The sequence below is a fragment of the Coregonus clupeaformis genome, unplaced genomic scaffold, assembly GCF_020615455.1.
Source record: "Coregonus clupeaformis isolate EN_2021a unplaced genomic scaffold, ASM2061545v1 scaf0581, whole genome shotgun sequence".
Taxonomy (NCBI): Eukaryota; Metazoa; Chordata; class Actinopteri; order Salmoniformes; family Salmonidae; genus Coregonus; species Coregonus clupeaformis.
In genome coordinates this window covers 215247-241742 of record NW_025534036.1, presented here as the reverse complement: position 1 = coordinate 241742, position 26496 = coordinate 215247, and the positions used below count along the sequence as shown (strand labels likewise).

At 41.8% G+C, this 26496-nt stretch overlaps 1 pseudogene; it reads left to right on the top strand.

Moving 5' to 3' along the window:
• The first annotated feature begins 3607 nt into the window (after nucleotides 1–3607).
• LOC123485140 lies at nucleotides 3608–26111 on the top strand (annotated as a pseudogene).
• Nucleotides 26112–26496: the final 385 nt, after the last annotated feature.

The window sequence follows — 26496 nt, the reverse complement described above, 5'->3', positions numbered from 1 at the left end:
TTGAGGATTCCCTGTGGTCCCGGCCCAATCACAGACAGGATAAACACAGCCGTGTAGGGCAAGGATAGATCATACCTTGAGATTCTTATAGGAGATAAAAAAGAGGTAAGCGAAATCACCGCATTAGTGCCATGGCATGCCCTCCGTTTCCTAACGTGATGTCTCTCTCTATCTCTCTCTGACAGGTTATCAACATGGAGGTGGGAATGATTATCTCAACAATATAGCTAAAGTAACAAGTGTTATGTTGGTGGTCTGGCCTGTATTCAAATGTTGGTTGGTCTTTCTTGTGTGGTTTGGATTAGGATTGGAAAATTCCTGGAACTTTCAATACACAGTTACACCTGGTTTTCCAGACATCCTGTTTGGATTATGATGTATCCAGTTTTTTCTGGTAAAAATTTACATGATTTATTCTTGCTATTTTAAACATCTTTATTATCTCCAAATTAAACTTAGTAGACTTTGCCACAGACCATAGTCATTCAAATATAGCAACCCAACACGTTACCGTGTTCATAAAGTAAGACGTGGAAGTAAGCTGATCCATGCGTCTTATCTGGACTCAAGAAGAGACTTGTTATGCAGCTTCTCCAGTTAATGAATCAGGTCAAGTAGAGTTTCTCATGTCCCGAAACCATAGTTAAACATTCTCTCTTGCCTTATAAGTAGACAGTTCAGTGACCTGGTCCCTATGTTACATTATTTTTGGAGCGTTTCTAGTACAGAGGAATCATTGACCTTTCCAGTAACTTTTCAGTAAGACTAGGGGGACTGAAATTACATCAAATAGTTTGTGTAGTTTCTACTTAAGCAACAAGGCATGAGGGGGTGTGGTATGCCAACCTCTACGGCTAAGGGACTGTTCTTGGGCATGATGCAACGTGCTGGATCTCTTTAGCCGTGGTATATTGGTCATTCTCCCGGCCTTTTGCCATTACTCAAACTGGTTACCACCTGTAATGTTTTGTCATGCACCACGTGGTATACGGTCTGATATACCACAGCTGTCAGTCAATCAGCGCTACTCAGGGCTCGAACCACCCAGTTTATATTATGGAGTAATGCCACTCTTTACTGATTTTAGTACTGTAGCATTTTTTGATTCAATATACATCAGACAAAAATAATGATCAATGAGTGCTAGGCCTACCTACGTTTCCTGTTATTTATTTACATGTGACAGATGTTTGTTTTTAACTTTGAACTTTACCCAAGCCCACAGAAATCAGTGGGGATACATGTATTATGTATATCCATAGTTGGCCCTGTCTGTATAGGCAGTGTTTCACCTTCTCAGCACCTTCATGAATATGTGTTTAGATCCTTGACAGACAATAGGCTGGATGTGCAGCCATTGAACTCCATTCGGAAGACTTCAGGAAGGGCTTTATAATGATAATGTTTTAACTGTATCGTGGTTCTCACCACTGTTGTCCTAAATGACTTTTCAGTCTCTATGACATAAATATTGATTTTACCTTCAGTCCCTTCTGTCTTAGTGCATGTTTTAAGTCAAAAAGCATTTGGGCCTGGCATGAAGCAACACCAAACTGTCATAAATGACAACGGCTACAGTAATTCCCATCCCAAAGTTCAGTAACCTGATACATAATTGTGTTTTATTTGGAGCCAAGAATTTCCTTACAACAATACGCCGTGCTGCCATGCATTCATAAAATAATAATACAATTGTTTTGAATGAGCGAGGAGAGGCTTAGCTACATTTGGCCTGCTTTTCAGCTTTCAACTGTGCGCCTCCCTGAATAGACTGACTAAGGTTTGTAGCCTGACCAAGGGAACAAACCGCAAGACCCAAAGCTTATGTTTTACCCTAACACCCATACAGCCTACAACAGAGAGGAACGTTAATCAACTCATTTAAATGTTAAGGGGCTCCAAATAAAACGTAAAAGTCGCAGATAAAGTAATCTCTAAGGTTTATAACACGCTCCAATGAATGAGCGTTAATGGCCCATGTGCTACACATCAAAGGAACTCAACTACTCTTTTGCAATCTGGACGAAGAAAAAACAAGGGGAATGAAATGTTCTGGATTGGTAAACAAAGCAGAAGGTCTGGCTCAGATGAAATCCAGCTTGTGGGATTACGTTTTGGCTAGAAGGGATACAGTTTGTGCCAGAATTGATTAGAATTGACTTTTTGTAGCAGGTTAGGAGAACTTACGCAGCGGTTAGGAGAATTGGGTTAAGGTTAGGAAAGGGTTAGGGTTAGGGTTAGCTAAAATGCAAAAAAATTTTTTTACTTTTTTGACTTCAATTTGATATAAACTGTATCCCATCTAGCCATGACCAGGACAAGAGTCGTTAGTTTGGAGAGGGGCGGGTGGCCATTGGTGGGCCCCCATTGACTGCTATTACGTCTCATCATTAGCTACTAGCATGATGTCACGTATGCTAAGGTAGCCACAGAAGAACAAGGGGCGTTTGTATCGGCTTCTCTGGGGCACCTGTACTTGGCTAGATAAGCCACACAACCACCAACCAACCCGTTCTCATATGATCAGTACGGAGTTTATCTGCTGTCTATAGCCATATTATTCACACACCACTATACATGTCCATATCTATGCACATTTAGCCTTTCATCTCTACACACGTCTCTAACAGCCAGATTCTCTGAGTTCGCTCCACAAAGGCTGCTTTGTTTACCAAGCAGATGGATAACAATTGAAGGAGAACTCTTAATACATTCAAAGACTTCCCCTTTACATCGGTGCGACTCAGCTGTGTTTAGAACTAGCACGAAATGCCCCAATCGTCCCCAGATGTTTCCAGAAGACCCAAACCTGCCCTGAGGTGAAGGTTTCTGGATCCTGGAACACAGCCCCTTTAAAATCCTGTTAGTGTTTTTCCAATGATGTTATATGGGATTGGATTTCTGAATGGAGGCTTTCTCTGAAACCTTCTCTGTTGTGTTAGTTCAATTTATCTGTGTTTTGTACACCCCACACACACACAGAACACAACCGCACACACATTTTTTCTTCTTATTTTATTTTATTTGTGAGCAAACATTTCAGTGGCCCCCCTCTTGGACACGGAGAGATATTTTGTTTTTTAAATTTCATGCAACTCTGCACATTTTGCAATGGGGCGGAGAGAAGATTTAGCAATTTTAAAACAAAAATCTTTGCCATTTTGAATATGATATCTGAGTGAGACTGACTACCAAAATCAATGGGGGCACCCCGGCCGTAAATCGACCATGATAACGTTTAGATCACTAGCCTATAAACAAATTTAGCAATCTAAAAATTTTTAGCTGACATGGGCTAATTGACTGACTGTCAGTGGCTGACATAAGAGAAAAACTGCTGATGCACAACCACATTTTGAAATTGCACCTTGTGTATTCTACTATTCTAACTCTCAATAGTAAGTTGAGACCCGTGACTGAGTTCCAAAAAACTAAAACAAAAATTATATATATATATATATATATATATATATATATATATATATATATATATATATACACAGACACACATATATATTTGTGGGGGGTTGACGAGGGCCTTCAAAAGGGGGGCCTCACTATGTTTGTGTGACTACTAACAATAAGCAATGGAGGAATTGTTGACGATATGGGAGATAGCAAGGAGGTGCTGGACTCTATTGCAGGGAAATGGTGCTGGACAGCGAGAAGATATGGCAGAAGATGTGCCTTCTACTTTGAGAAGACAGTCAGTCAGTGAGCACCTTGTCACCCGATAAGTCATGACAAGATCCACTAGCATTGGCTGGAGGTGGTTGGTGAAGACTGATGCCTGGGGAGAGGATTCATCATGTGGGTTGATGAATCACACACTGGCTTGTCTGTCTGTAGGGGCCCTATAATTTCCACTTTCAACACAGTCTTCAAAGAGACAATGCAGCGGCACATACATTTACATTTTAGTCATTTTAGCAGACGTTCCTATCCAGAGCGACTTACAGTTAGTGCATTAATCTGAAGATAGCTACAGTAGGTGGGACAACCACATACCATGTCACAACAGACATAGTAAGTAGTTTTTCCTCAGCAGAGTCAGCGGTAGAATGGGGGGTTGGGTTGTGCAATTGCAAGTGTTGGTTCAGGATTCACTATACATATGCATACATATATATGTATATATATATATATACACACACATATTCATACAGTGCCTTGCAAAAGTATTCATCCCCACTTGGCGTTTTCCTATTTTGTTGCATCACAACCTGTAATTTAAATGGAATTTTATTTGGATTTCATGTAATGGGACATACACAAAATAGTCCAAATTGGTGAAGTGGAATTAAAAAAATTACTTGTTTCAAAAAAATTATAATAAATAAATAACGGAAAGTAAGGCGTCATATGTATTTCACCCCTTTGCTATAAGCCCCTAAATAAGATATGCTTTAACCAATTACCTTCAGGAAGTCACATAATTAGTTAAATAAAGTCCACCTGTGTGCTATCTAAGTGTCACATGATCTGTCACATGATCTCAGTGATATACAGTGAGCAAAAAATTATTAGATCCCTGCTGATTTTGTATGTTTGCCCACTGACAAAGAAATGATTCAGTCTATAATTTTAATGGTAGGTTTATTTGAACAGTGAGAGACAAAATAACAACAAAAAATCAGAAAAGCATGTCAAAAATGTTATAAATTGATTAGCATTTAAATGAGAGAAATAAGTATTTGACCCCACTGCAAAACATGACTTAGTACTTGGTGGGCAAAACCCTTGTTGGCAATCACAGAGGTCAGACGTTTCTTGTAGTTGGCCACCAGGTTTGCACACATCTCAGGAGGGATTTTGTTCCACTCATCTTTGCAGATCTTCTCCCAAGTCATTAAGGTTTCGAGGCTGCTACGTTTGGCAACTCCCTCCTCCACAGATTTTCTATGGGATTAAGGTCTCGGAGATCTTAGGCCACTCCAGGACTTTAATGTGCTTCTTCTTGAAGCTACTCCTTTGTTGCCTTGGCCGTGTGTTTTGGGTCATTGTCATGCTGGAATACCCATCCACGACCCATTTTCAATGCCTGGCTGAGGGAAGGAGGTTCTCCACCAAGATTTGACGGTACATGGCCCCGTCCATCGTCCCTATTTGATGCGGTGTTAAGTTGTCCTGTCCCCTTAGCAGAAAAACACCCCCAAAGCATAATGTTTCCACCTCCATGTTTGACGGTGGGGATGGTGTTCTTGGGGTCATAGCTAGCATTCCTCCTCCCACTCCAAACACGGCGAGTTGAGTTGATGCCAAAGAGCTCGATTATGGTCTCATCTGACCACAACACTTTCACCCAGTTCTCCTCTGAATCATTCAGATGTTCATTGGCAAAACTTCAGACGGGCATGTATATGTGCTTTGAGCAGGGGACCTTTGCGGACACTGCAGGATTTCAGTCCTTCACGGCGTACAGTGTGTTACCAATTGTTTTCTTGGTGTGACTACTGGTCCCAGCTGCCTTGAGATCATTGACAAGATCCTCCCGTGTAGTTCTGGGCTGATTCCTCACCGTTCTCATGATCATTGCAACTCCACGAGGTGAGATCTTGCATGGAGCCCCAGGCCGAGGGAGATTGACAGTTATTTTGTGTTTCTTCCATTTGCGAATAATCTGCACTCAACTGTTGTCACCTTCTCACTAAGCTGCTTGGCGATGGTCTTGTAGCCCATTCCAGCCTTGTGTAGGTCCTCACAATCTTGTCCCTGACATCCTTGGAGAGCTCTTTGGTCTTTGGCCATGGTGGAGAGTTGGGAATCTGATTGATTGATTGCTTGTGGACAGGTGTCTTTTTATACAGGTAACAAGCTGAGATTAGGAGCACTCCCTTTAAGAGTGTGCTCCTAATCTCAGCTCGTTACCTGGTATAAAAGACACCTGCGAGCCAGAAATCTTTCTGATTGAGAGGGTCAAATACTTATTTCCCTCATTAAAATGCAAATCAATTTATAACATTTTTTGACATGCGTTTTTCTGGATTTTTCTGTTGTTATTCTGTCTCTCACTGTTCAAATAAACCTACCATTAAAATTATAGACTGGTGGGCAAACGTACAAAATCAGCAGGGGATCAAATACTTTTTTCCCTCACTGTATACACCTGTTCTGAAAGGCCCGGAGTCTGCAACACCACTAAGCAAGGGCACCACCAAGCAAGCGGCACCGTGAAGACCACGGAGCTCTCCAAACAGGTCAGGGACAAAGTTGTGGAGAAGTACAGGTCAGGGTTGGGTTATAAAAAAATATCAGAAACTTTGAACATCCCACGGAGCACCATTAAATCCATTAATAAAATAGAAAGAATATGGCACCACAACAAAGAGGACCATTCCAAAACTCACGGACCAGATGAGGAGGGCATTAATCAGAGAGGCAACAAAGAGACCAAAGATAACCCTGAAGGAGCTGCAAAGCTCCACAGCGGAGATTGGAGTATCTGTCCATAGGACCACTTTAAGCCGTACACTCCACAGAGCTGGGCTTTACGGAAGAGTGGCCAGAAAAAAAGCCATTGCTTAAAGAAACAAAATTAGCAAACACGTTTGGTGTTCGCCAAAAGGCATGTGGGAGACTCCCCAAACATATGGAAGAAGGTACTCTGATCAGATGAGACTAAAATTGAGCTTTTTGGCCATCAAGGAAAACGCTATGTCTGGCGCAAACCCAACACCTCTCATCACCCCGAGAACACCATCCCCACAGTGAAGCATGGTGGTGGCAGCATCATGCTCTGGGGATGTTTTTCATCAGCAGGGATTGGGAAACTGGTCAGAATTGAAGGAATGATGGATGGCGCTAAATACAGGGAAATTCTTGAGGGAAACCTGTTTCAGTCTTCCAGAGATATGAGACTGGGACGGAGGTTCACTTTCCAGCAGGACAATGACCCTAAGCATACTGCTAAAGCAATATTCAAGTGGTTTAAGGGGAAACATGTAAATGTCTTGGAATGGCCTAGTCAAAACCCAGACCTCAATCCAATTGAGAATCTATGATATGACTTAAAGATTGCTGTACACCAGCGGAACCCATCCAACATGAAGAAGCTGGAGAAGTTTTGTCTCGAAGAATGGGCAAAAATTCCAGTGGCTAGATGTGCCAAGCTTATAGAGACATACCCCAAGAGACTTGCAGCTGTAATTGCTGCAAAACGTGGCTCTACAAAGTATTGACTTGAATAGTTATGCATGCTTTCAGTTTTCAGTTTTTTGTCTTATTTCTTGTTTGTTTCAAAATAAAAAATACTTTGCATCTTCAAAGTGGTAATCATGTTGTTTAAATCAAATGATACAAACCCCCCAAAAATCCATTTGAATTCCAGGTTGTAAGGCAACAAAATAGGAAAACTTTCTGCAAGCCACTTTCGCAAGCCAGTGTCGCAAAGCTGTCATCAAGGCAAAGGGTGCTATCTTGGATTCATATATATCTACATACATATATATATATATATATATATATACAGTGGGGAGAACAAGTATTTGAGACACTGCCGATTTTGCAGGTTTTCCTACTTACAAAGCATGTAGAGGTCTGTCATTTTTATCATAGGTACACTTCAACTATGAGAGACGGAATCTAAAACAAAAATCCAGAAAATCACATTGTATGATTTTTAAGTAATTAATTTGCATTTTATTGCATGACATAAGTATTTGATACATCAGAAAAGCAGAACTTATATTTGGTACAGAAACCTTTGTTTGCAATTACAGAGATCATACGTTTCCTGTAGGTCTTGACCAGGTTTGCACACACTGCAGCAGGGATTTTGGCCCACTCCTCCATACAAACCTTCTCCAGATCCTTCAGGTTTCGGGGCTGTCGCTGGGCAATACGGACTTTCAGCTCCCTCCAAAGATGTTCTATTTGGTTCAGGTCTGGAGACTGGCTAGGCCACTCCAGGACCTTGATATGCTTCTTACGGAGCCACTCCTTAGTTGCCCTGGCTGTGTGTTTCGGGTCGTTGTCATGCTGGAAGACCCAGCCACGACCCATCTTCAATGCTCTTACTGAGGGAAGGTTGTTGGCCAAGATCTCGCGATACATGGCCCCATCCATCCTCCCCCTCAATACGGTGCAGTCGTCCTGTCCCCTTTGCAGAAAAGCATCCCCAAGAATGATGTTTCCACCTCCATGCTTCACGGTTGGGATGGTGTTCTTGGGGTTGTACTCATCCTTCTTCTTCCTCCAAACACGGCGAGTGGAGTTTAGACCAAAAAGCTCTATTTTTGTCTCATCAGACCACATGACCTTCCTCCCATTCCTCCTCTGGATCATCCAGATGGTCATTGGCAAACTTCAGAAGGGCCTGGACATCGCTGGCTTGAGCAGGGGGACCTTGCGTGCGCTGCAGGATTTTAATCCATGACGGCGTAGTGTTTACTAATGGTTTTCTTTGAGACTGTGGTCCCAGCTCTCTTCAGGTCATTGACCAGGTCCTGGTGTAGTTCTGGGCTTATCCCCCTCACCTTCCTCATGATCATTGATGCCCCACCGTGAGATCTTGCATGGAGCCCCAGACCGAGGGTGATTGACCGTCATCTGGCCTAGCCAGTCTCCAGACCTGAACCAAATAGAACATCTTTGGAGGGAGCTGAAAGTCCGTATTGCCCAGCGACAGCCCCGAAACCTGAAGGATCTGGAGAAGGTTTGTATGGAGGAGTGGGCCAAAATCCCTGCTGCAGTGTGTGCAAACCTGGTCAAGACCTACAGGAAACGTATGATCTCTGTAATTGCAAACAAAGGTTTCTGTACCAAATATTAAGTTCTGCTTTTCCTGATATCAAATACTTATGTCATGCAATAAAATGCAAATTAATTACTTAAAAATCATACAATGTGATTTTCTAGATTTTTATTTTAGATTCCGTCTCTCTCACAGTTGAAGTGTACCTATGATAAAAATTACAGACCTCTACATGCTTTGTAAGTAGGAAAACCTGCAAAATCGGCAGTGTATCAAATACTTGTTCTCCCCACTGTATATGAATCCAAATAGCCACCCTTTTCCTTGATGACAGCTTTGCACACTCTTGGCATTCTCTCAACCAGCTTCACCTGGAATGCTTTTCCAACAGTCTTGAAGGAGTTCCCACACATGCTCAGCACTTGTTGGCTGATTTTCCCTTCACTCTGCCGTCCGACTCCGATGTTGGGGGATTGTGGAGCCAGGTCATCTGATACACCACTCCCTCACACTCCTTCTTGGTAAAATGCTAGCCCCTACACAGCCTGGAGTTGTGTGTGGGTCACTGTCCCTGTTGAAAAACAAATGATAGTCCAACTAAGCCCAAACCAGATGGGATGGCGTATCAGATGCAGAATGCTGTGGTAGCCATGCTGGTTAATGTGCCTTGAATTCTAAATAAATCACAGACAGTGTCACCAGCAAATCACCCCCCACACCATAACACCTCCTCCTCATGCTTTACGGTGGGAACTACACATGCAGAGATCATCCGTTCACCCACACCACATCTCACAAAGACACGGCGGTTGGAACCAAAAATCTCAAATTTGGACTCCAGACCAAAGGACACATTTCCACCAGTCTAATGTCTATTGCTCGTGTTTCTTGGCCCAAGCAGGTCTGTTCTTCTTATTGGTGTCCTTTAGTAGTGGTTTCTTTGCAGTAATTCGACCATGAAGGCCTGATTCACGCAGTCTCCTCTGAACAGTTGATATTGAGATGTGTCTGTTACTTGAACTCTGTGAGGTGCAATCTGAAGTGCAGTTAATTGCAGCAGAGGTAACTCTGGGTCTTCATCATAGGGTTTTTTTGCGACTGCACTTGATTGAAATGCATTCCAGATGACTACCTCATGAAGCTGGTTGAGAGAATGCCAAGAGTGTGCAAAGCTGTCATCAAGGCAAAGGGTGGCTATTTGAAGAATCTCAAATACAAAATATATTTTGATTCATTTAACACTGTTTTGGTTACTACATGATTCCATATGTGTTATTTCATCGTTTTGATGTCTTCATTATTATTCTACAATGTAGAAAATAGTAAAAATAAAGAAAAACCCTGGAATGACTAGGTGTGTCCAAACTTCTGACTGGTACTGTATATAAATAAGGTATTTCTGTTTTTTTATTTTTATAAATTTGCTAACATTTTAAAAAACCTGTTTTCACTTTGTCATTATGGGGTATTGTGTGTAGATTGATGAGGAAACACATTAATTTAATCAATTTTAGAATAAGGCTGTAACGTAACAAAATGTGGAAAAAGTCAAGGGGTCTGAATACTTTCCGAATGCACTGTATGTATGTATGTATGTATGTATGTATGTATGTATGTATGTATGTATGTATGTATGTATGTATGTATGTATGTAAACACATACATACATATTATTATTATTATTATTATTATTATTATTATATATAATAAATAAATAAATACTGAGTAGAAAGCAAAGCAAATGTTTTGCCAAAAGAGCTTTTTAAGTAAATTGAATATGTTCGTCAAAGAGAAGGAGCATTTTCCTGAGAATTTCCCCAAAATCAACTCCATCTGAATTTTGACTGATTTCAAATAATGTGTGTATTGTTTTGCTTCCTGAGTTAGTAATTTTTTCCCTCTGAAACAGTCATCAGGCAGATGTGCTGTGATGATGACGTCCGGGATGTCTTCAGCCTTGAGTGTATCTTCATGGCTCTCCAAAACAAGGAAAGAACGGACATTCCCATTCAAGTCAATGTCATTCTCTATGGGTCTAGACTCTAGCTCTTATCGCCAAGAATGTGGGGCCAGATTAGAGCTCAGGGTCTCCAGGAAAGCGTTTAGGGCTCTAATTACCATGTCCAAGACACCCCATCAGTCGCCTGTCTCAGTCTGCTCCCAGATCACACAACTGTATGCATAGCCAGAAAGAACTTTGAGCATAGCTTAATATTGTCTGTTCACTTCTCTCCATGCCTTGATTGAGATATGCTTATAGCATTGTAACTGCTGTAGGTAGTTGGAGACAGCTTTCAGGCTTTTTCACTTGTTCAGTGTCTGGTTCCAAAATAAATATGAAGTGAGCATAACACTGAGCTACTCTCCAACTATGTATCTTATTAACTCACGTAACTTAGCAACACATAAAAAGTGAAAGGTTGGGATCACTGAGAGAAGAAAACAAAATGTGCTACCATAGTCACTACAGCACTGCAAAACCTGGGAGCCGAATTAGTTGTCATAGTTGACATGGTTTATTTCAGCATATTTCGGTGTGTGGGAGGGGGGACTGTTCTAGGGATGTGCTGTCCTCTTTCCGGGAACTGAAATGAATAATCAGTTTTTTTCTAGTTGAGACAACGAGGAGCCGCCCTTCTCATGCCATTTGACCCTGCTCTGTCCGTAAAAAGTTGAACGTCTCATCTTTGTCCGAGTCCGTCTTTCAGCCAAAATTAGCGACGTCAGATTCAGAGAACATGAGGATTTTGGGATCCTCTGCAAAAGTCTGATAATGTATTTCACAACAGTACGTGTTTCTTCACAGGCTTGATGCGTAATTTCCCATAATTCCCTATTGACTCAACCTCAGCCATTCCGATCTTAATCCAATCTTAATTGGATAACGGTCTGATGGCATATTGCAATGAAATAAATTGAACTCATATGCTTACATGAATTACACTATCAAAATTGTAATAATTATTCCATCATAATTCAGTTATTGAGTTATCCTGCATTCCCTTTTCCATATCTATCTGCTTTCACAGTAATCTCTCTCTCCAATTCACCAACAAATACAGTCAAAGTAGAAAAAGTCACTACAGTTTGTCACAATAAAATTGGCCTCTAACTTCCTCCCCATTTCTCTCTCTCTCTCTTTTTCCTTTTTGTCTTTTGGAGCAAGTGCCCCAGTTAAGAAATTGCTTACATCCCACTCAGTGTGGGACTGGGTGGGTTGCTTCCCACAGGGTATGTACCAATGTGCAGAGAGCGCACTTCGACAGATGCCATCAGAGAACAAGCATATGAATTACCAGGCAGCCTGCCATCTAGCGAGTTCACACAGAATGGCATTAATACCTGATGAAGAGTCAGACAACAACACAACAACAACATGAAAGCCGTGGCAACTGGGACCCAGGTAAAGGTTCCATCATTGATATTAATGGTTTTATTAACAAAGACTTCCAACTAGCAGCTAGCCCGAAACCCCTCAAAAGTTACAATGATGGAGGTGTCGAAGCTTGATGCCAGGCAGCAGCAACCAGGGGACCCGTCAGCGAATCACGTCCCGATGAATAAAAGATAACGCCACTGTTGACCAATGACTAATTCAGAAGCCATGAGATATTTATGGATACAATTAAAGAAAAACACAATCCTTTTAAATTTAAATAGCGGTAGATATTAGTATTACCAATTAAGTCACAATTTATATTAAGTAGGTAAAGTACCTTTACACGTGTACTATAATTGGATGGGATCAGTGAATCTGTTATTGGGGCTTAATTAAAAGCATAAAGGAGAGGCCTCGTTAAGTCTTTAAAACGTTCATTACTAAAATACGGCACAAGATGTTACGATCCATGATATTTTTCATCATTAATATACAATTATTAGTCAACCAATGATTAAATGCATAAAATATCTTAAACAATTAATACTAAGTGATGTATTTATTTACATAAAAAAGTTTATATTTTCTCTCATATTCCATCTCTTCCTGGTACAGGGCATGACATCCTCGTAAAACATAATTATTTGATTATTATAAATATTTCCACTTTTACAAGGCAATATTTTCCACAGGAGACTGATAACGTCAGACACACTGTTTTCATTAAAATGACGATGTGATCCAAAGTGTTGTTACAGTTTTTTTCCCATTTCTTACACACAAAAAATCTTTTCATGTCACACGATTTTAAACCTCTCACTCAAAGTGCAAAACTACACACCAAATCTCCAAAACCATAAGCTATTTCTCAGCCTTTGACTCAGTTGTCAATTGCATAAAACACTTTTTCAAAACACTACACACATTCTCTACCTAAACTACATCTCAGTACTTTCCTTTTTCCAAACACAACCATTCAAAGTACTTTACACTTATTCATAGTCCTCTTCATGTGCAAACACTAATTGATTAACTGATCACTAACCAATCACTGCTTTATGTGTATAGGCCTATAAATAGGTCAAAAGGTCAGATTACCTGTTTTGAACAATGGATGCCAACAATGGACAGAGTGCAAGGAGAGGAGTAGGAGGGAGAGGCAGGGGACAACAACGAGGACAAATTCAAAGGCGAAGTGTTGGAAGAAGAGGAGGAGGAGGAAGAGGAAAATGAAGAGGAAGAGGAAGAGGAAGAAGAAGGGCGAGGGGCAAGGAGAAGGAAGGGGATTTATTTATGTGGATGAGGTTGGCTTCAACCTCTCACCAAAACCTGCGCCCGCTGAAGAAATTAAAAGGACAGAGGGCAATTACCAATGTCCCTGGACAGCGTGGGGGTAATATATACTATGTGCTGCCATCACTCCAAGCGGGGTCCTCCATCACAATGCCACACTGTGGGTCATTAACGGCCATAGGCTCACTTTTCTGGATGCAATTTACACAATGCTTGTCCCTGATCCAGATCGGGCTGCTGGTTTGTGGTTATATGGACAATGTTAGTTTTCCGGGCTGTTCTTGTCCAAAACTGGTTTGCCACCCATCCACAATTTGTACTTTTATACCTACCCTCATATCTTTTCTAAATCCCATAATTCTTCTCAGCCTGGCGCTGGAAAGTGTATGATTCCAACCTATGCCCGCATGCCGCTTCTCCAGGCAATGGAGGACGCATGTGGGGACATATAGGTTGCCTCTGTCCAAGGTTGGATACGCCATGCTAGAGATACTTCCCTCGATGTTTGGCAAGAAACTATCTTGTGATGTACCTAAACCCGCCCGGAGAAGAGATGAAGCGTAGCTTAGCACTGGTGACTCCCACCCCTACCAATTCCTGACTGCCCCCCGGACCCCACACACACAATTGTGTTCTTTACTGTATTCTAAAGAATATACTTTTGGTTTACATATGTTTATGGTTTTGTTGTATGTGCTACTGTATACAACAGTAATGTTTGGCCTAATAAATATTTTCTGTTTCTACATTGCATTGGTGTTTACAGTGTACTTGTTACCCCTCTCAGCAGATTACTTTCACTGTAGAACATTGTATTGAAATGTAGATATAACCTGAAAGACCATCGAGCTTTAGATTTAGAACAACAGTGTTTACATGGTATATCCAAAAATATACTATTATGAAAGAAGTGTTTGCCATTTTGATGCAAATGCTTCATTCTGACTTGTGTGTTCTGACATTTTGAATGCAGTGTTACTTGAAGGAGATGTGAGGCATTTTGCATTTTGTGTGCAGTTTTGGGAATTGTTAGTTTTGAAAAAGAACATAGTTTTAAAACGTGTGTAAGCAGTTGGAAAAAATCTGTAATGAGATGATTGCTACACTACTTAATGAAAGAACTTACCCTTAGGCCAGAAACTGTAACAGCAGAAGGGTATGGAAAGGGGATATTGGAGTTCTGCTCGTACAGAAAACACTACTTTGCCCTCTCGGAGGATATCAATCAGCCTTTGAATGGCCCTTACTTCGATAAGGCCTGGGCCCTCATTCAACCTTTGTTTTGTTTTCGCATTATCTCTATCTTCCTCGTGATATGAACTCTTTTGTCCAGGTTCTTTATTTAACTCTCTTTAACAGTTGCTATGTCAGCTCGTTGGGAAGGATGCGGCCAACCTCGGCCTGCTCGATGCCTTTCTTCCTGCTTTTAACAATGTATTGATAAACGGCCCATTTGCTATGTATGTTATGAATTAATACACATGCACTCATATTCCTCATCACTTATCCTCACTCTTCTTTTACCTAAACTCATAACATCTACTCTGTCCACATGATTACTTTGTCCATTGTCTATAACAATATCAACATTCCTTTGTTTCATTTTCAAACTAGTTTATTCACTGTTTTGAGTGAATATGACGCTAACAAACCAAATCAAGTGAATACTCATGTTATTTATTACAAGCACTATACCCTATTACATGCTCAAACATTATACACTTGCTGCTTGTGTGGCATCTCAGATATGGTGATTTATCTAGTCTCTGCTTTGCACCCACAGTTGTATTTAAAGTAATGCTTGCAAAAAAGTTGGTTTCACGCTCTCTTTAATCCCCTTCCCTTTCATCTCAACATGTTCAAATCAAGGCGTGCTAGACCTGCACACATTTGAGTTTCACCCTGCCCTCCTCCCATTTCCTTACGATGTTAATCTTGGTTTCCTTTAGTGGGGAAGAAACAGTGTACAGGAGCTAGGGATCTGATCTGATCTGGGATCTGAGGAGAGAGGAGGGTGCATACTGACTGGGGACTGTGTGGTTCCCAATGCCCGGTGCGTGAGTGTGTATTTGTGTGTGTTGAGTGTGTTGTGCCAATAGATATTGTCAGCAGGCGGTGTAGGATGTGAGAAAGCGAGAGAGGACCGAGAGAATAAGAGAGAGGAGGAGGAGGAGGAGAGGAGGGGGGGGAAAGAGAGAGAGAGGGCGGAGAGAGAGGGGAAGCAGAAAGAAAGGAGAGAAAGTGGCTGCTTTTGCTGTTTCCTTTAGGGGCCCAGCCTGTTACCAAGGGGAGGTGGAGATTTCCCACTCCCTCCCATCAGTGCTCCCTCACTGCTCTGCCTCTGAACACACAACAGTCACACCTTAATCACACACACACCCCTCCCAACTCTCCACAGAAAACCCAGAGCCATAATGCGCACACCTCACAGGCAGCAACTCCACTGCCATGTACGTTCCGTCAAACCAAACCCAGTGACACTACTCCACTCCGAGCTTTGATAGTTGGTTAATTACTCATGTGATGTGATTCAGATGTCTAGTGCTTCAAAGTTTGCCTGCGGTTCCAACAGGAGAGGCAGCAGCAGCATTACTAGGTATTTATTATTTTCAATATATCAGTTTACGTGCTGTCACACAGGAGTCCCAGTAGTGTGGTGCCTGATGCCTAATATGCTACATGAAGATGCTGGATGCTAAATAGGTCTTGGTATTACATAACTAGGTGACATCTGGGGGACTTTGAACAGATAAAAACTGCCTCTTCATGGCTAGCTGGACCACTGTGTTCTGTTGCTTGATATTATTATTAGATCTGATCAAGTTTTCCTTTACTCCTTGGTCTCTTAGTTCTAATTCTGATCTAATTAACTACATTCATGAATGGGTTTTAACTACTCTGTAAAGTTTTTACATAAAAACCTATTATATTACTTTGAATATAACCTGGTAATTACATAAAATGTAAGTATCTGATTTACATATTGATTAGGGTTAATTTCTAACTGGTTACAAACTTTCAGGATATTCATGATTTTTTATTTAACATCTTCCTCATCATAAGCAAGACAAAAGCTGTATTGTGTAATATAAAACTACTAGACATGACCTCTATTATATTCATATCCTCTTTGTTTTGTAACCCTATCTGATACAGTCACTAAATCAGAACCAGAAGGGAGAATGCAGGGCAAGGAAACCACACTGAAGAAGCCACGCAAATAAACATTTCAAAACAGATCAAGCCTGCCTACCCAGCGTGTGTGTGTGAGCCTGCGCGGGCCTGCGTGAGTGATGTGTATGTATGTGTGTGTGTCTGCGTGAGTTGAGTGTGTTATGTGTGTGTGTGTTTCTGCGTGTGTAGTGTGTGTGTGTGTGTGTGTGTGTGTGTGTGTGTGTGTGTGTGTGTTTGAGCCTGTTGCTCGTAGTGTGTGTGTGTTTTATAATATTTTTGTGCCCACATCTATTAGCACAAACTGTCTTACTGCCGAACACTGAGAGGGAGACCCTCATAGGCTCACCACATCCCATTGTTAGACTATTAACTCCAGTCATTCATCTCCCCCATCTGTGCCCCTTACTTGCAAAACCTGTTTCAAGTCTGAAAGTTGTTTTACTTCCTCTAGCAGTTGGAGAGGTCAGGAGAGGACCCACTGTGATAATACAATTTTGACTGACTCTTCTGGTTTTGGCTCTTTTGATAATGTTCCTGGATTCATTATTTCCATTTGTGGTGGGGGGAATTAGATGATTGACAAAAATATACAGTGATTACACAGTCTATTCAATTGAGTTGTTTTGTTTTGTTGCTTGCGAAAGTTTGCTGGCTAAATAATAACTTTTTTCCCCTGTCTCCCTTCCTCTCTCTCTTTCTGTCTCTCTCACTCTCTCTCACTCTCTCCTTGCCATCTCTCCCCCCCCTCTCTCTCCCCCCCCTCCCTTGTCTCTCTCAGCTCTTCCAGCTCTATATGGAAACCCCTATATTATCTGTCCATCTCCTGATCAAAGTGATGTGTTCTAATACTGCCCCAATCTTAGCCATGTGTTAGTGCTAATCCAGCCCACCTCATTCCGCCTGTTCGATCTCTTCACAGGGGATCCCCCCCCCATCCCCCACCTCACCTGGCTTCCACACCCACTGAGCCCTTTCCTCATGGGCCCCCATCTCCACCAGGGCCATCCCCAAATTGTCTTCAAAATCGAGCTGAATCACAGGGGCCACAAACATCACCAAGATAAGAGGCCCCTCCACCATGCCCATCGTCACTTCCATTCAAAGCTATTTCAAGTACATCAACTCCGTGATTTCTCTCATAGTGTTTGTGTTAGGCATAGTAGGCAATGCCACCTGTTGCAAGAATTTCTCCAAATAAGTCTGAGGCGCAAATCCCTCTCTGCCAGCCTGATCCTGAGGAACCTCATCTCCACCTCTTGATCTACCCATCAACGTCTACAAGGTCAGAGGCACCTTATCCATCCTTAAACTGGACCATCAAAGTACATTTTTATTGCATGATATCTCTAATGTGCACATCGCCGGGGGACAGAGGAGGAGAGGTGCAGAAAGCAGAGAGAAGAAACAGAAAGCCGAGAAGCAACACCAATACAAACAAGAGAGAGAGAGAGACGAGAGAGGAAAGACAAGAGACAGAGGGACAGAGTACGAATTACTTTTATTAACTGTACTTTCTGTCTTTACTTTAATTACATCAATTTCATTAAAACCTCACCCCCCCCCACCCCCTAAAATAAAAATAACTTCCAATTTATCATACTCACCTTTCCCCTCTACCCCCATCAACAACACCCCACCCCAACCTCCACCCTCTACAACCTATCTCCAGCTCTTCCCACACTATACAACAAACACCCTTCTCCTCTAAACATCTCCCCTCATTTTACAAAACTCAAATTCCACCCTAAATGTCAGAGACCATCCCGTTAAATAATGAAGTAAAGGGTCTGTTATCCCTCCTCCTTTCCTGTTCCTCCTTGTTATCCAATAGCTAACTTTCTCTTGAGGGGCCACGCGGGAAAGGGAGAGAAGCGGAACGAGAGAGAGAGAGGCGCAGAGAGCCGACGGAGAAAACGGAAGAGAGCGGACGAAATGACGAGAGAGAGAGAGGGGGCACGCAACACAGAGACAACAGAGGAGCAGGCGAGGCAGGACAGAGACGGAGACACAGAGGACAAAACACTTAAATAGAATGGAGAAAAAAAAAAAAAACGAATGCATTAGAAGAGCTCCCCAAAGAATCATGTTGCTCTCAAAGTTAATTTCAGTCAGTAGTAGTTCTACTTCATCTTCATTGCGTGGCTCTTTGTGATGGGCAGAGGGCCCGCATAAAATAAACAATGAATCAACCAATCAACTGCGTCACACATATCAAATGCCCTGCTCTGACCACGTCGTTTGTCACAGGACCATCTCTGTCCAACCCTCGTATCTACAATCACTAGCTTCAACCTCGCTACACTCAGCAGAGTACATGGTCTCAGTCCAAATGATGAATCACTTTTCCGGTGTGAGTCTTTTAGCCCATTAAACTGTAGTCCATTTACCCCCCATGTATTCATTTAACATTAATCTATTATCTCCAATATTACGTTTTATCTACCTGCTGTATAATTTGCTTGAAATAACATATTTTCATTGGGTCTACAGACATTGGTTGAACAGGTAAAGTTCTCTTAATAGGATGTGGTAATACTTGTAATGCTCAGTTCATTGTGAAGAGAAATGGTAACCTGTTTGTATTCTGGTCACATAGTGTTCATCACCTGTGTCAGCACCTATGGAAGTGCTAGGATCCGACAGATGATTCTTACATGTACAAAAGGGAAAGTATTTCCCTGTATTAGGCGTTTCAAGTTACACACACATGCAGATAAATCACAATGTCCCTCTTACTGGTAGTACATTACTACATACACTCCGGTTTCAAACTCCTTAACAAACCAACATACTACAGGGCCATGTGCTTCAGGAGGCCCACTCACTTCCTATAGGGTTTTTGTTTGACCCATAGTTTCCAAATTTAATCAACTGCTACATACACACACACACCCACACACAACACCACACACACCCACGTGACCCTTTTTCCTTCATCCAGTATTCCCAACTTTTGATTGATACTGCCAGAGCGCTCTAAGTAACATGGTAATTCCCGTGTTTCCTTTGACCGACTCTCAACAACTCTGAGTTAATCCTCTTTTCTCTCTTTGTTCGACCCATGTTGATTCCTGTTCCGACAGCTGCCAAACTACTTCATAATACAATCATTTTACAGACCGTTCTACAGGGAGAGCTGTGAGTTGTTTTGTTAAGGGAGCTCTTCTTGTCTGAGGAATTATAGGAAGTGGTGCTTAAAGATGCCTGGAAGTCCAATTAGAAGGATGTCACTTTTTAAAATGTTTCCAGTTTTTTAGTTTTATTATACTCATACTGTATCAAGATGATGAGGCGCCATATGAGCCTGCTGTCTGACTATACTCAGATTCAGAATGAAATGTCGGGGCGCACCATGAAATCCCTCTGATGTAACTGTACCTACCTGCCTGTTGTGAAGGGCCTGCTACAGTACAGAGGTTAAAAATGTCACTAAGGACCATGGGGTTAACTGAGAGGAGATAAACATGTGTTTCCCACAACCCCAACCCCCTATAACTTATCCTTTACTAGTTAGTAAAGAAAATATTATATATTCTCCTCACAGCAGGTATTGTTCTTTCACAATTTACTTCTTTTTACATGCTTTTTCTGTCTTCTCAGTTACCATACATGCAAATAATGACAAAGGTTTTCTGATATCATATAAACGGGTTTGTAATACAGGGAAGTGCCAACTGACTAAATGCCATCTGAGGTGTGTGGTTATTTCCTGACGATGCAAAGCCTGTTGTGAGTTAAAGCTTACATACGGTCTTCTATGAGACGCTCTCTCTCTCTCTCTCTCTCTCTCTCTCTCTCTCTCTCTCTCTCTCTCTCTCTCTCTCTCTCTCTCTCTCTCTCTCTCTCTCTCTCTCTCTCTCTCTCTCTCTCTCTCTCTCTCTCTCTCTCTCTCTCTCTCTCTCTCTCTCTCTCTCTCTCTCTCTCTCTCTCTCTCTCTCTCTCTCTCTCTCTCTCTCTCTCTCTCTCTCTCTCTCTCTCTCTCTCTCTCTCTCTCTCTCTCTCTCTCTCTCTCTCTCTCTCTCTCTCTCTCTCTCTCTCTCTCTCTCTCTCTCTCTCTCTCTCTCTCTCTCTCTCTCTCTCTCTCTCTCTCTCTCTCTCTCTCTCTCTCTCTCTCTCTCTCTCTCTCTCTCTCTCTCTCTCTCTCTCTCTCTCTCTCTCTCTCTCTCTCTCTCTCTCTCTCCTCCTCTCTCTCTCTCTCTCTCTCTCTCTCTCAGCTCCTTGCCACCCGGTTCCCCTTCGATGACAGTTCCTTTGGGCTGTGTCTGTGTAAGCTGGTGCCATTCCTGCAGAAGGCCTCTGTGGGCATCACTGTCCTCAACCTCTGTGCCCTAAGCGTCGACAGGTCAGTTCCATCTACCACTGCTGAATTCCAAATCAACCAATGGTAGCAGATCTGAAAGGATCAAAGCAAAAAGCATAAAGAAATATGAATATAAGCATATTAATGTTTATAGAAGAAACAAGCAATATAAGCAATGGGTGTTTCCTTCCAGTCTGCTTCATGATAGCCTATTGCCTACACCTATCAATTATTTCAGATCTACAAGAGTGTCTAGGGAGTAAGGGGTAAGGGTTCTGAAGCATTATACATTTTAGTCGTTTACTATCATATGCATTGTCTGATAGGCATACAGTTACCAGAGGTTACTATTTGAGCTGTAGCTGAAGCTACCTATACTCAACACTATAATTGAAGTCTTTTGCCATTTTATTCCATAGAACATATTCTGCTCCCTGGAATAGGGTTCTTTGATCTTGTAAAAACATGTGTTTTAATTGGTTCTGACTCATGGAATGTTTGCACAGTTGAATTTTGATTTCTGTTCTGGCCCCTTCCAGTTCTGTAGTCTTTATATGTAGGTTAATACTTTTGCTATATTTTAATCAAATAAAATCATCTATTTTCTGTGAAATGTAGTCATCTTTGCAATATGTATGTATCAAAAAAAAATACTCCCTATCTAAACTTTTCAATCTATTCAAAAAAGTCACCCTCAACCGTCAACCTTGCCATTAACTCCCCAACACCATGATAAATCACAAATCACATTACCATTGTTTGAATTCAAACCAAATGTATTTGTTGAACAGTCAAATGTTTATGAGATAGAATGAGCTATGTATGGGAGTGGCTAACAAATCAGCCAGCAAAGATAATACTTCCTAATTTGATTTAAAGGAAACCACAGGTTGGGAGTTCGTTTTTAAATCCTTAGTGGAGGTTGTACGGTAACGGCAGTTTGTTCCCGGATGTTTGTAAGGTCAGTAATAGTCAGGCTCTCCCATTACCAACATAGTTACTCTGTTAAGGACTAGGCCACCTGGGGCCAGATCCACAAAGCCTCTCAGAGTAGGACTGCTGATCTAGGATCAGTCCCATACAATCTTATTCATCATGATCCATAAGCCAAATCTGATGCTAGATCAGCACTCCTACTCAGACGCTTTGTGGTCTTATTTATTTCTCTGAGGAAGGAAGCTTTGCCATCAAGGAGTAGAAGTACTTTTATTCTCAAATCTAATATTTTATTCTCACATTTTTAATTCTGATTGTCTTGTTCACTATTTTGCTACACCAGCACTAAGACGTTATTCTATCTCACTCCCTTCAGTTCTTGTAACATTAACATCGTCAGTCTAGTTTAGCAACAAAGTGAAAGTGAGTGGCTGACGTCCGGCTTCATTGGTCTGTGTGAGCCAGCAGGCATAAGAGCAGAAGGAGGTCTGTTCTGGGTGTAAAGGGATGGGCTCCAGAGTTTGCCATACCACTATGCTGAATGGCTCCCATCATACAGAGAGAGACATGTATATTCGTTCAACAGCAGATGGTCTCCATTTGTTCTCGAAAATGTGCAGCATATCTCGTCTGGTTGCAATCGTTGTGTCTTGTCCTCTCTCTGTTTGAGAAGAGAGAGAGAGAGAGGGGGGGGGGGAGAGAGAGAGAGAGAGAGAGAGAGAGAGAGAGAGAGAGAGAGAGAGAGAGAGAGGAGAGAGAAGGTGGATACATTACAAGCTTGGTAAAATATAAATGGCACTATGTTGTTTGACAAGGGTATTCAAATGCGTCATGAAAATATATTGTTCAGGCCATAAAATCTTGTTTTACCGTTTTACTAAAACATTTGAACAAAGCGGTTCCTATATAAAGCAAACAACCAACCCGATTTGAGCACAGTAAACAAGCAGACCATAGCTCCTGCCAACACTTGTTTGGAAGCTTCACAAAAGGAAATAATTAATATTAAATTCTGAGGATAAACAATTGATTATGTCTGTTGTTCATTAAATCTTAACTTGATCATTTTTCTCACGATGCAGTACAGTGTGTGTCTGGTCTACTGCCATGCCGCCAGTTAATAAACACATGCTACAATGTACAACTGAGTTACAAAACTTAATGTTACTGTAATAAGATTAACAAGAGGAGTCAGTAGTTTTCTCATCATATCTCTATGGTTCCCACAATCATGTTCCATGCAGGAGTTAATGCGTTTGGGAGTCTATTATTCAAGTACTGGAAGTGTCTCTAAAATAGGTTCACTTTTCACTGTCAGTTTTAAATTCAACTTCCACTGGATGATACCTCCTAGCGGGCAAATCTGGTGAAATACTTCATTACAACCATTAAGCTGGTTGAAATGACTTCATTACAACTAGTTTAGCCACTGGGCTGTTTACTAGTCCCAACTCATCAGTTGTTGCTGTGCTGCCCACAGCCCTGGCTCTGCTCTAACCCCTTCCCTACTATTTAATCTTTCTTCTTTGTATCCCTATGCCCCAGGTACCGTGCAGTGGCATCGTGGAGCAGGGTCCAGGAGTAGGCATTCCTCTACGGACCCGGCCATGGAATCGTGTCCATCTGGGTGCTGTCCCTGGTCCTGGCCGTCCCAGAGGCCATCGGCTTCGACATGGTTAATTCGACTACAGGAGCAGAGACCAATACGGACATGCATACTCAAACCCAGTCTGACTTCATGATGTACCACCCATTTTCTTGTTACACTTCTGCACTTTGAATAATCCTATTATCTTTATAGAAACAATTTGGCCCACAAAGCATCTCAGAGTAGGAGTACTGATTTAGGATCCCCCTCTTATTCATTTATGATTTAAATGACAACAGTTTCAAATAGGGTTACAGTACAGCCCGTGTGTTAAGTTAGTATAACTGACAGTCCAGTTGCATGTAGTGGCGTATCCTTGCACTGACCTATCAAAACAATTCCATCTGTCCAAATACTTGGCATCAAAAGTAATTGTGATAAATACAGCGGTGAATTTATCATACTACATTCCATTTCTCTGACATTCTTGAGCGGAACCACCCAAAACTGAAAAGTGGTGAAAAATCGTTCAGAGAGGCCAGACCTGGGTTCAAATATGATTTGAAATCATTTTGAATACTTTAGCTCTGCTTGATTGAGCTGGTCTGGCTTAATGACCAATAAATGATCCCAAAACTGCAAACCTCGCCCATCTGGCACTCCAGATAGGCTAGAGCAAACACAAAATATTTCAAATATTTCAAATAGTATTTGAACTTAGGTCTGACAGAGGTCTCCATTTTTTCTCTCGGAAAATCTCTGGGGAGATCACTTTCTTTTGTTCACAAGCCTGGCGAAAATAATTGATTACAACCGCAACAGCAATTACAGCTCAACTGATGTATGGTTCCTTATAGCTGGAGCCATGTGTGTCTAGTCCACATCATGCAACACAAAAAGATAGTAAATCCCATATCATGGCCAAACCATGCTGAGGTTTAGGTCATTTAATTTTAAATCAGATTCAACAGAACACGTACTGACCTATAGTATCTCATCCTACTAGAGTAGGGAATTGAGTAATGTCGTATAGGAGTTATAGAGGAACATTTGGCAAAAAATTCCTCAAATGGCATCTGCTCCTCCTTAAAACTTGTCTCGATAATATCCCCCACTCCTATATGTGGATTTAGTCGATTCAATATGTCACTGCCATCACATAACATATTGAAATCTCCACTTTTATACCAAACCTAGCAGGTGAAACTGCTTCAAATTACATTACAACCAAAACCACATGAATACAACCAGTTTCTCCCACGTTTGCCTTCTGGACAGTCTTCTGAAATTGCATGTTAAGTTTTGTGGTTCTCCTGCATAAACCTGTGTACTAACATGTTCTCTATTTGTGAATTCCTCCTGCAGTACTATAAGGACATCAAGGACTGGTGGTTGTTTGTCTACTTCTGCGTTCCTCCTGATGTGTGCTGACCCGTGTTCTACACTCTGATACCTGTGAGATGCTCAACCACAGGAGCGCACCTCCGCATCGCCCTCAGTGAACACCTCAAACAGGTACACACACACATTGTACTGTATTACTGTGCATACTCATATGATCTTCCTTGTGTTTAGTGTCTCTTTAGGAGAACGTTCCTCTCTCAGGCCTCTCAAGCTGATGTCGCATAACCCACCCTGACTGCCTTCTACATTCCCTTAGTACTACTACTTAGTATCAGATCTCTCTTCTTCTCTTCAGTTGTTCTGCACTGTAGCAAGTTCCGCCTCTAGCGTTTTGGAGGCCCCTAAGCCCAGGATTGGTTGGGCTGCGGATAGGCAAAGGCACCTCTATTGTAACAGTACACTACTGCAGAGCGACTCATGTTTAGTGTCTCTTTAAAAGTTTGTCCTTTTCCTCTCCCCTAACAACCTAGTCTCACCCTGACAACCTAGCGTCTCCCTAACAACCTAACATTGTATCTGTTGTTTTACATCCCCAAGACGTTACTATACAGTCCTCAGACTAACTCATAGCGTTTCTTATGCATTTCTCTCCTCTCAAGTATCTTGTCTTCGTCACCCTTATTCGTCATCGTCCAACCTTTTCCCTAATCTGTTGTTTGTTTTCCCCCAGAGGGAAGTGGCCAAGCGGTGTTCTGCCTGGTCTGATCTTCGCTCTGTGCCAGTTCCCCCTGCACCTCAGCAGGATCCTCAAGAAGATGGTCTCCAACCAGCTTGTAACTGCTCAAGTATATTAGCCATGTTTATTTGCTGTTGTCATCTTATTATTAGAAATAGCTGATTCAGTCACGGTGTGTTGGAAATGCGAAGGTGGAAAGATGTAACGGCTGGATCTAAACCACACAGACTAAACACAGACGACACTATTTTATTTGCTGCAATTTAACGATTGCAAGAATTAATCTCAAATGGAGAAGTTCTGCCAAACAACATGAGTGTTGTTGTTTCTTTCAGCTTCCTGTTGGTCTTGGATTACCTGAGCATCAACCTCGCCACAGTCAACTCCTGTATAAACCCCATCATCCTCTACTTCGTCAGTAAGAAGTTCAAAAACTGCTTCAAGGTACAGTAGATCCCTAAACATACCCACACACCCAACTCGCTTTTTCTCTCTCGCTGTATATCTATCCTTTTCACTCTCTCTCTCTTTCTTTCTCTCTCTCTTTCCCCCCATATTATCAGTATCAGCACTAACCCCCCGGCCCTCCCCAAACCCTTTGTTCTAGTCTTGCCAGTAAAACAAACAGAGAACCTCTCCCTCTCCCCACGACCGAGGGGCTGTGGCTGTGTGCTGGTGATACATTATTTAAATATGTCAAGCAAAGCATTGATTTATGAACTAATTTACTGGGTGAGGTCACATACTTCATACATATCTGTTAGAGAGACCTGAGCTGAAGATAAACCCTGCCCCAGCTCTAGCTGTCCTCAGAGAGAGAGAGAGAAGAAAGAAGAAGAGAGAGAGAAGAGAGAGAGAAAGAGAGAGAGAGAGAGAGAAAGAGAGAAGAAAGAGAGAAAGAGAGAGAGAGAAGAGAGAGAGAGAAAGAGAGAGAGAAAAAGAGAGAGAAAGAGAGAGAGAAGAAAGAGAGAGAGAAAGAAAGAAACAAAGAAAAGAGGAGAAAAGAAAGAGAAACAGAAAAGAGGGAGCGAGGCGAGAGAGAGGGGGAAAGAAA